Genomic DNA, 10424 nt, shown 5'->3' with positions numbered 1-10424 from the left:
TACGATAAAATAAAGAAAGAACCAAAGACCATTCAAAAAATTCAACATGTTTAAGTAAAAGAGATTCGAGAGAGAATTGTAGAGAGAATTGTCTTCTTATTATTGAGAATAGGAGCCCTATATATAGGGATTACAAAGTACTAGTTCTAATGTTACAAGGAATAACAATCCGTGTAGGATTGGGAAATCTAGAACCTTCTCTCCTATTGCTACTCCTAGTTTGATAAGGCACACTCTAAATCGATATTCCTTCAACACTGCCCCTTGTGCCGCTCAAACTTGGTGTGACGCTTCATCCGTTGCCTCGTTAAAAACCTTGCCAGGTAACAAAAACCCTGTGGGATAAAAATAACCCTGGTCGAAGGACAAAAATAGCACAACACGTCCTTCACTCTTCGAGATCGAACATGTAGACATCATAACTCCCCCTGATGTCAATATCTCCCCCTGATTGCTACAATCGTGGGAGTTCGGATAACTTTCTCAATCCGATGCTCTTCACATATTTCTCGAAGGTGGATTTAGGTAACGACTTAGTGAATAATTCCGCTACATTATCCTCTGATCGGATTTGATTCACTTCAATCTTTAGAAGTGATTGCTGTTGCTGATTATAAAAGAACTTAGGCGATATATGCTTGGTGTTTTCGCCCTTGATGAAACCTAACTTCATTTGTTCAATACAAGCTGCATTATCCTCATAAATGCATGTAGGTTCATCTGTGGTAGACTTAAAAACCACAACTTCCTTGAATATGTCTAATTACAGACCTTAGCCATATACATTCACGAACGGCTTCATGTAGAGTAATAATCTCTGCATGATTCGAGGAAGTAGCAACAAGGGTCTGTTTCGTAGACCTCCAAGATATCGCAGTGCTTCCCATGGTAAAGACATAACCTGTTTGGGAGCGACCTTTGTGAGGGTCAGAGAGGTACCCTACATCAGCAAAACCCATCAAAACATTGTTGTCGTTTTGATGGAGGGGAATAGGGTGAGGCCGGCCACCATGGGCGGCGGCGGCGCTGGCGGTGACAACATGGCCGACGGTCATGTTATGGACGGCGGCACCATGCCTAATGGGGTCCGATCCCATTCTTCCGTCATTCCTCTTCTCTCTGTAGGGATAAAATAGGCCCATATCAATCGTACCTCTTAGGTATCGAAAGATTGTCTTTACACCAATCCAATGGCGGCGTGTTGGCACAGAGCTATGTCGAGCTAACAAGTTCACTGCGAATGAGAAATCTAGTCTTGTGCATTGAGCTAAGTACAATAATGCGCCTATTGCACTTAAATAGAGCACTTCGTCCTCTAATGGTTCTTTGTCCTCATCCTTTGGACGAAACAGATCTTTTCCGGGCTCAAGACCACGACCGATCATGGGAGTACTCACAGGCTTTGCTTTATCTTCATTAAAGCGCCTTAAGATTTTCTGAGTATATGCAGACTGATGGATCAAAATCCTATCACTACGGTGCTCGAGTTCTAAACCGAGACAAAATCGTGTTTTCCCAAGATCTTTCATCTCAAATTCGGATTTCAAATATTTAGGAGTTTCCTTTAACTCATCTAGAGTTCCAATTAGGTTCATGTCATCGACATAAACTGCTACGATTGCGAATCCGGAACTTGTTCTTTTAGTGAACACGCATGGGCATATTTCATTATTAATATATCCCTTTCCAATCAAGTAGTCACTTAGACGGTTATACCACATCCGTCCGGATTGTTTTAATCCATATAGTGAGCGTTTTAATCTTATTGAAAACGCGCTCCGTGGTTTAGAGCCACTTGATTTGGGTAATTGAAGTCCATCTGGAACCTTCATATATATCTCTGAATCTAGATCCCCATAGAGATATGCTGTAACCACATCCATAAGCTGCATGTCAAGTTTTTCAGAAACTACCAAACTGACAAGGTAGCAGAACGTTATAACGTCCATTACGGGAGAATATGTCTCCTCGTAGTCGATTCCAGGGGGTTGTGAGAAACCTTGCGCCACGAGGCGGGCTTTATATCTTACCACCTCATTTTTCTCATTACGCTTTCTAACAAAGACCCATTTATGGCCAACAGGTTTTACATCTGGGGGTGTCTGCGTTATAGGCCCAAATACCTGTCTTTTTGCTAGTGAATCCAATTCAGCCTGGATCGCATCTTTCCATTTAGGCCAATCCGCTCTTCGTTGGCATTCTTCAACAGAGCGAGGTTCGATATCATCATATTCTATGATTCCTTTTGCAACATGATATGCAAACGCATCATCAATTGCCATAGAATTTCTATCCATCATCTCATGTACACTAGTGTAATTTATGGAGATCTCTCTATTCTCTGGAGTTGGTTCTGACATTTGGAGCGTCCCCCAATGATGTCTCTTGGACATAACCATAATCCGGAATATTCTCATGAGATGGATTATTTACATCGATGATTAATGGATTATTTTGTGCCAAACTCACTTTTCTTTCTTGGGCGAGAATCCATCGAACCTATAGGCCTCCCGCGCTTCCTGGCAGGAGCCATGGGCCTAGCCACAACGTCACCATCACTGTGAGTGGGGACGTTGGCCCCATGCTCAGATATCCTTGAGATGGCGTCATGTCCTCTAATTTTAGGGACATCAATCCTTGCAGGCACGTTTACAGCAGGTATGTGTGATCTCGTCACTTTAGCGATATCAGAAGACGCATCAGGCATCGATTCTGCTACGTTCTGAAGATCGAGAATTCTCCGCACTTCAATTTCGGACTATGCGGTTCGGGGATCAAGATGAGACAGAGTAGGAACAGACCACGACAATTCCTGTCGTTCCTGTTGAACATTCATGTTCTTATCTCCCCCTAACGACGGGAAGACTATCTCATCGAAGTGACAATCCGCAAATCTAGCGGTAAAGAGATCGCCTGTCAAGGGTTCTATGTAGTGGATAATCGTTGGAGAATCATATCCAACATAAACGCCTAATCGTCGTTGAGGACCCATTTTGGTGCACTGTGGCGGCGCAATTGGCACATAAACTGCACACCCAAATATGCGTAAGTGTGAGACATTAGGCTCATACCCAGTTACCATCTGGGATGCAGGGAAGGGTTGAGTGGCAGTGGGCCTCAGACGAATAAGCACAGCTGCATGCAATATTGCATAGCCCCAAGCAGAAATAGGGAGATTGGTGCGCATTACCAATGCCCTAGCGACCATTTGTAGTCGTTTAATGGCGGCTTCTGCGAGACCATTTTAGGTGTGAACATGAGGAACTGGATGTTCAACGTCTATCCCAATGGACATGCAATAATCATCAAAAGTTTTTTATGTAAACTCCCTAGCATTGTCTAATCTTATAGACTTAATAGGATGATCAGGGTGGTGAGCCCTTAACTTAATTATCTGTGCTAGGAGTTTAGCAAATGCAGCGTTCCTTGTGGACAATAGCATGACATGTGACCAGCGTGTCGATGCATCAACCAACACCATAAAATATCTAAATGGTCCGCATGGTGGTTGAATAGGTCCACAAATATCACCTTGGATTCTTTGCAAGAATGGTATATTTTCTTTAGTGTCCTTTGCATAGGATGGTCTCGATCCTAATTTTGCTAAAGCAGCAGGCTTTGCAGAACAAATAATGGGCTTTAGAAATAACCAATGAGGATTTTGGTTGAGCCACGAAGTCACAATTGACTTTAGAAGTAGAAATTGGAGTCAGGGGAGCAGAGGTGGCGTCAAAGCCACCCTTGGGCCGCAGGGGGATGGCGACGCCGGCCTGTGGTGGCCGAACTTGAAGGGGGAAGGCGCCGTGAGGCGCAGGTGCTCCTCCTTGATCCAAATTTCAAGTTTTACTTTCTTTCGTTCTGAAAAAGGGATGTCCGTGTGAAGTCTTTAATATACGGATCATCATGTCACGACCTGGGTGTTCCAAACGGTCGTGCCAAAGCCTATATGTGTCAGAATCCCATAAATCATCTCTCATGACATGGTTGGATTCAATGACTCGAATAGTGGTTGCATACAACCCACTAGAGTGACACATAAGTTTCTCTAAGACTCTTTTATGTCCGTAGTTATTAGAGGTGATGCAAAGGAACTCCTGTCCATTCTCACAATGCGTTTCCGCATGAAAACCATTGGCTCTTATATCTTTTAAGTAATAAAGTTCGAAAAATATGTCCATGACATGAGATAAAATAAATCGATACTTTATTAATAATAGCCAATGATTACATCAAAGTTTCGTGACCATAATCTAATCCAAAGTAAAATCAAACATTAGACAAATTGTAGTCAATCAATTCGTTCTGTAATTCCAATTAAATATGACCAGGGAAGTAGAGAGAGATGTTGGTGGAGCAAAGCTCTCTTAAGTACCACTAATCTCAATTACTTTCCTAGACATCATACTTAATTGAGTACGCCTAGAGGAAAAGAGATAATCCAATAAGTCATTTTATTGATTAAGGCATAATTGCCAGTACATAATTCTTGGAAATTAAAAGACTATTCTGAATAAAAATCTGCGGTATTCTATCTTCATCGCCAGATTTAAAGTCTTTTATAGCTCGATATCTTGATTACCATTAATCAGGTACTCCATAAAATACCATGAAGAGGATGCTCTCTTGATTGAGATGTATTGACACAATACATATGGTCCCTAGGACCAATGGCGTTGGAATAGTGCAATCATGGCCAAAAAGTGGCGCCATGGTGTCCAACCCTATACCCTCAAAGTCATGACTCCTATGGTCATGTTAGGGTTTTCTCAATCAATTTGTTCTTTTGTGTTTTCCACAATCATGCATAAATAATATGATGCAGAGAGCCTCCGAACAATATTTCATAACTCTTTCAAAGTTTTAGTGAAGCAGATATTATTCCATCGTGCTTCCATGTTCGGAAAGTTGTGAATGTTACTAAAAAGTTCACTAGGCGCAACCCAAAGGTTGTTAGCGTTATCCTCATTCATGTACTCAAACTGGAGGGCCATCTTCATGTGGCGCTTCATCAGGGTAAATGCCCTGGAATTTTCTATCTCAGTTTGTGAGTCTTGAGCGGTTCCTTTAGAACATGGCTCTTGGATTGTAGGCAAATAAATATCCCGTGCCCGTAGAATCCAATGGAGTAAAATCGAGCTCGTTCAAGTTTGATATCCAAAAAGGAGAAACAAGAACGGATTAGTTTCGGAGTCAATGCTTCCACGAAAACTAGTATTAAGATTTCCGAGCCTTAATGCTACTGTTGATATCACTTATATTAAATACCGCCAAGCATAAGCAACGACCTCATAGGTGGGCCCCGCGACATGGTTAGTCCCGCCTACGACATGCATCCGGTAGTCCGACACCCGAGCTACCTCGCTATGGTGGAGGTCGACCGGTACCTCGTAGGGAGGCCACCCTCCCATGCTCTCCAAGAGGCCTTCAAGAGAAGTAAATATATGTATTCTGTCCCACATCGGAAATGTAAACTAGATGGGGACTTCCTTTAGCTATAAGAGGAAGTCCTCCCCTTCTTAGAAGGGATGGATCCATGATCCCTATACTTGATCCCTATACTTGTATCACTACAAAGGTCACTTGACCTCACTCATAGTAGAATCTCTAAGTGGACGTAGCCTTGCCTCAAGAGCAAGGTGAACCACTATACATGCGGTGTTATCTCTCTCTCTCTCTCCCCATCATGATCCACACACACTTCCCGTTCCGTATTCTTCAGTAGAAACATTGGCGCTAGAAGGAGGGTCCCTAAGTTTGGGTAACGAGCCTCCGACCTTGAGCAAGGGTCATGTACGGGTACATGAGCTTCCGGGTACATGAGCCATTGGGTACATGAGTCATCAGGTACATGCACATCCCCGTACCCTCAACCCCCACTCAAGCCTCACTCTCCGGGACTCCCATGAATCAACGGTACGCACACCCTGCACTCTTATTTGGGCACCCATGAATTCAAACACTCCCGGGACCCTACTCTTCTCGCATACCGCTCTCTTCATTCCTCTGCCATGCAACATGCCATACTCGGAGAGTCTAGGCCCACTTGCATATGAACCCACTTGGAGCAGGCAGCCAGCTCCCGTTCAACAACTTACAACACATCACCGGATCCACAGACTAACACATCTCGGTCCCGTCCAAATTAGTGGCCAAGTCAACCCACGCCACCGGGAACCACTTAGGACAAAATCTCCTCCGGTACCGCACTATTACAACCCGTCCGGCATCCTCTTCAACTGAAGGGAGGAAAGGGGAAACGGATGATCTCGGGGAGTCAACCCAACAATTCAGCATCCTCCGGTATCCTCTGGGCCTTCCCGGGTCAAAGCCAATGTTCAATTGGGTCAAGTACCGACAGCTCCGCCAGCAGCTACTTCGCTATCGGCGTCGACTTTGCACCCCGGCAGCACTTTCAACTCCCGGCAACTCATCATGGTGAAGATCCCTGTTCGACATCTTAAACATTCTCTGATAGCTTGCCAAATCCAGCCGGGCCGCATCGATCTTCCAGCTCACTTGAAAAAAAAAAAAAAAAAGGGCATCTCCGGTACCCACTAGCCTCCGGCAGTAGCTCTATGGTGATCCTCACCGCCATCTCGGTGCAACAACCATCCGGTACCAGCAGCCTTAACCCCAGCTTTGCTCTCACAGTACCGGCAGCCTCAAACCCCGATTTGCTTACCAAGCGGTCTCACGGTACCGCCAGCCTCAATCCCAGCTTTGCTTACCGAGCGGTATCTCTCACCGAATCCCGGACACCCATCGATCTTCGATTTCCCAACTGGTCTCTGGTCTCTCCGGGCACCTGCGACTCCATGACATCAGTGGATACGTTTCCCTCGGTTCCCTGCCCAATCCCTCCGGGAACCTGAAAATCTCTCCGGGTACCCAGCCCTCCACCAACATTCAAGCATCAGAGACTCCGGGATTCAAAAAAAAAAAAAAAAAAACCTCTCCGGTACCCACTAGCCTCCGGCACCCAGTTCACCTTTTGAGGTCTCGCTACCTCTCTCCTCCCAGCAGACACGGCATCCCTGACTCACTGCCTTCATCCCGGGGCCTAGCATACCGGAACTCTCGGTGGCTTCCTCACTATCAGAGACTTGACCACCGAGCTCCTTCCAGGCAACTCTTGTATCCACACAAAGATAAGCTCCCTTATTTATATCATTAATCATTGCTGTCCAAAAATTATTTAACTTCAGCACTTCACGTGCCATGAAGTTATGAGCCCATGACCGGCTAAACATGCTTCGCCATCTGATGGCCCATATGTCATCATTCACTTATGTCAGTTATATGCAAGGTCCAGGACCCTCCACGATCAAGGGCTATTAGAGACACTTGTCTGCTTATACGCATGTACAACGTACATCTGTTATTATTCAGTTGCTTATCACATGCATCTTTGATTTATATTCATTATCACCTACTAATTTTCTCTAGTCTTTCATTCAAAGACCAATTCATACAGCCATTACATATATGTATTTTTGCATGTCAAAAGAGGACAAACTTCCACATAGCTGCTGCATGTATATTAAAGACTAGGCTTGCTCACCTAATGTGAAACTGCCATACGTTAATAATGCCTACACATATACATGGTATCCATGCTTTCCCATCATGCAATTATAATAGAATCCAAGCATGCATGCCACTTATTCTTCCAGCAAAGAATAAGTCAAAAGTTTTACACTTTCAAATGCTTACTCAATACGTATGGTTGGAGTAATAATTTTGTCTATTCTATCAACATACAAACACAAGCTAAAGATGCTAGTATCTATCACACAAATTTGTGTATTAATCATTCACTTTATCTCATGAAGGTCAAATTATATATCTTTATCAAGCATTATGCTATACCTTACGGGTCATGGTTAAGTCGAACTCTCCACTGACAACTTAGCTTTGTTTCCTCTTCGACATCAGCTATCTCCTTCGAGGTAGTCTAATAAGAAAGGGGGTTTCTTTGAATTACCCATCAATCCTCTCTAGACACCAGGCAACGCACAACGATCGAAATTTCGTATTCGGATAACTCCACCATTATTTACAATGGTTATATCATCTTCAAACGGCTCCAGATAAGTTCTCGCTTACGCTCTTTCAATTTGAGCTAATACAATGCTTTACATGCTTCAATGGCGATTACTATAATCAAAGCATGTCTACAAAATACATTAATTTTCGATATCATATCTATTCTGCCTAAATGTTTATGTCATGCTTGTGGAATGTCTCAATAATTCTTAGGCATGCTTACAAAAGTGCAAATCCTTACTAGTATTTCCACTACAAGTACATGTTAAACATGCATGCCATATATGCTTTAATTTAATTGCAAACCAATTAAAATTGTTACATATATACATATGGCACTAAATTAGTGTCAAATACGGCACTTAAAATCCTCGCCCCAGCGAGGTACCCCCAAGGGGTAAGTCAAGGTCAAATGCTTGCATAAATCTCCTCCTATCTTGCGAGGCTAATATCGTCATTCTACCCGGGGCCATGTCACCGGGTACCGGGGCCTAGGGCCACCGGTTATCCCAACGGGGTTACATCATTCTACCCGGGGCCACGCCACCGGGTAAAGGAGGCCCACCGGCCCTCATTCAACCCCATTGGGTTAAGGAGGCTGAAGCCCTCACATTCACCCCACCGGGTCACGAGGCTCAAATCCTCATTCACTCCACCGGGTACACGAGGCTCGAAGCCTATCTACTCCACAAGGTGCTAAGGCTCAAGCCTATCTACCCCATCGGGTACATGAGGCCTACGGGCCCTCATAAATCCTCTACTCGAGTGAGGTATCCCAACGGGATCACTAAAGGGTAGCTCCCTTACAAAAGCCAAGGTCCAGTCCCTTGCATCCAAATCCTCACCCCGAGAGCGGTACCCCCAAGGGGTAAGTCACGGTCATATCATTACATAAATCCTCTCCAATCGGCGAGGTACCCCAACGGGGTTACAAGGCAAATGCCATCATTCTTCCCGGGGCCACGCCACCAGGTACCGGAGGCGAAAGCTACCGTATACCCCAACGAGGTTACAATGCTCAATCTCTGATTCTACCCGGGGCCACGCCACCGGGTAAAGGAGGCCTACTGGCCCTCATTCAACCCCATTGGGTTAAGGAGGCTCAAGCCCTCATGCTACCCTATCGGGTACGAGAGGCATCAAGCCCTCATGCTACCCTATCGGGTACGAGAGGCATCAAGCCCTCATCCTACCCTTCCGGGTATCAGAGGCATCAAGCCCTCATGCTACCCTATCGGGTACGAGAGGCATCAAGCCCTCATCCAACCCTTCCGGGTATCAGAGGCATCAAGCCCTCACTCTACCCTATCGGGTACTAGAGGCATCAAGCCCTCATGCTACCCTATCGGGTACTAGAGGCATCAAGCCCTCACTCTACCCTATCGGGTACTAGAGGCATCAAGCCCTCATGCTACCCCATCGGGTACTAGAGGCATCAAGCCCTCACTCTACCCCTTCCGGGTATCGGAGGCATCAAGCCCTCACTCTACCCTATCGGGTACGAGAGGCATCAAGCCCTCATGCTACCCCATCGGGTACGAGAGGCATCAAGCCCTCATGCTACCCCATCGGGTACGAGAGGCATCAAGCCCTCATGCTACCCTATCGGGTATTAGAGGCATCAAGCCCTCACTCTACCCCTATCGGGTACTAGAGGCATCAAGCCCTCACTCTACCCTATCGGGTACTAGAGGCATCAAGCCCTCATGCTACCCTATCGGGTACTAGAGGCATCAAGCCCTCACTCTACCCTATCGGGTACCGGAGGCATCAAGCCCTCATGCTACCCTATCGGGTACTAGAGGCATCAAGCCCTCACTCTACCCTATCGGGTACTAGAGGCATCAAGCATCGGGTACTAGAGGCATCAAGTCCTCAATCTACCCTTCCGGGTATCAGAGGCTCCAGTCCTCAATCTACCCTTCCGGGTATCAGAGGCCCAAGTCCTCAAGCTCCAGTCCTCAATCTACCCTTCCGGGTATCAGAGGCTCCAGTCCTCATTCTACTCTTCCGGGTACAAGAGGCATCAAATCCTCAATATACCCTTCCGGGTATCAGAGACCCAAATCCTCATTCTACCCCATCGGGAACCATAGGCTCAAGCCCTCACCTCCCGAGCATTCTCTATACTTGGGGGACTTATTCATACCACTTATCACCAAGTGGAGATAGTACCCGACCGGGACTATCATTGAGCTTCACGCTCATACTTTCGTGTTATGGTCTATTAATGGAAATATTGAAATTTTTCACCTATTGTTGATCGCAACAATTAAATTTCTTTTACATCCCATTAATAAGACCATAGGACAAAACTCACACCCACTCAACATGAGCGAGCTCATCTCTTACATTCCCGTTACACATGAGCCAAACAA

The sequence above is a fragment of the Rosa rugosa genome, chromosome 1 (genome assembly GCF_958449725.1).
Source record: "Rosa rugosa chromosome 1, drRosRugo1.1, whole genome shotgun sequence".
Classification (NCBI taxonomy): domain Eukaryota; kingdom Viridiplantae; phylum Streptophyta; class Magnoliopsida; order Rosales; family Rosaceae; genus Rosa; species Rosa rugosa.
The sequence above is the reverse complement of the archived record's forward strand: the minus strand, read 5'-3'. Positions refer to the sequence as shown.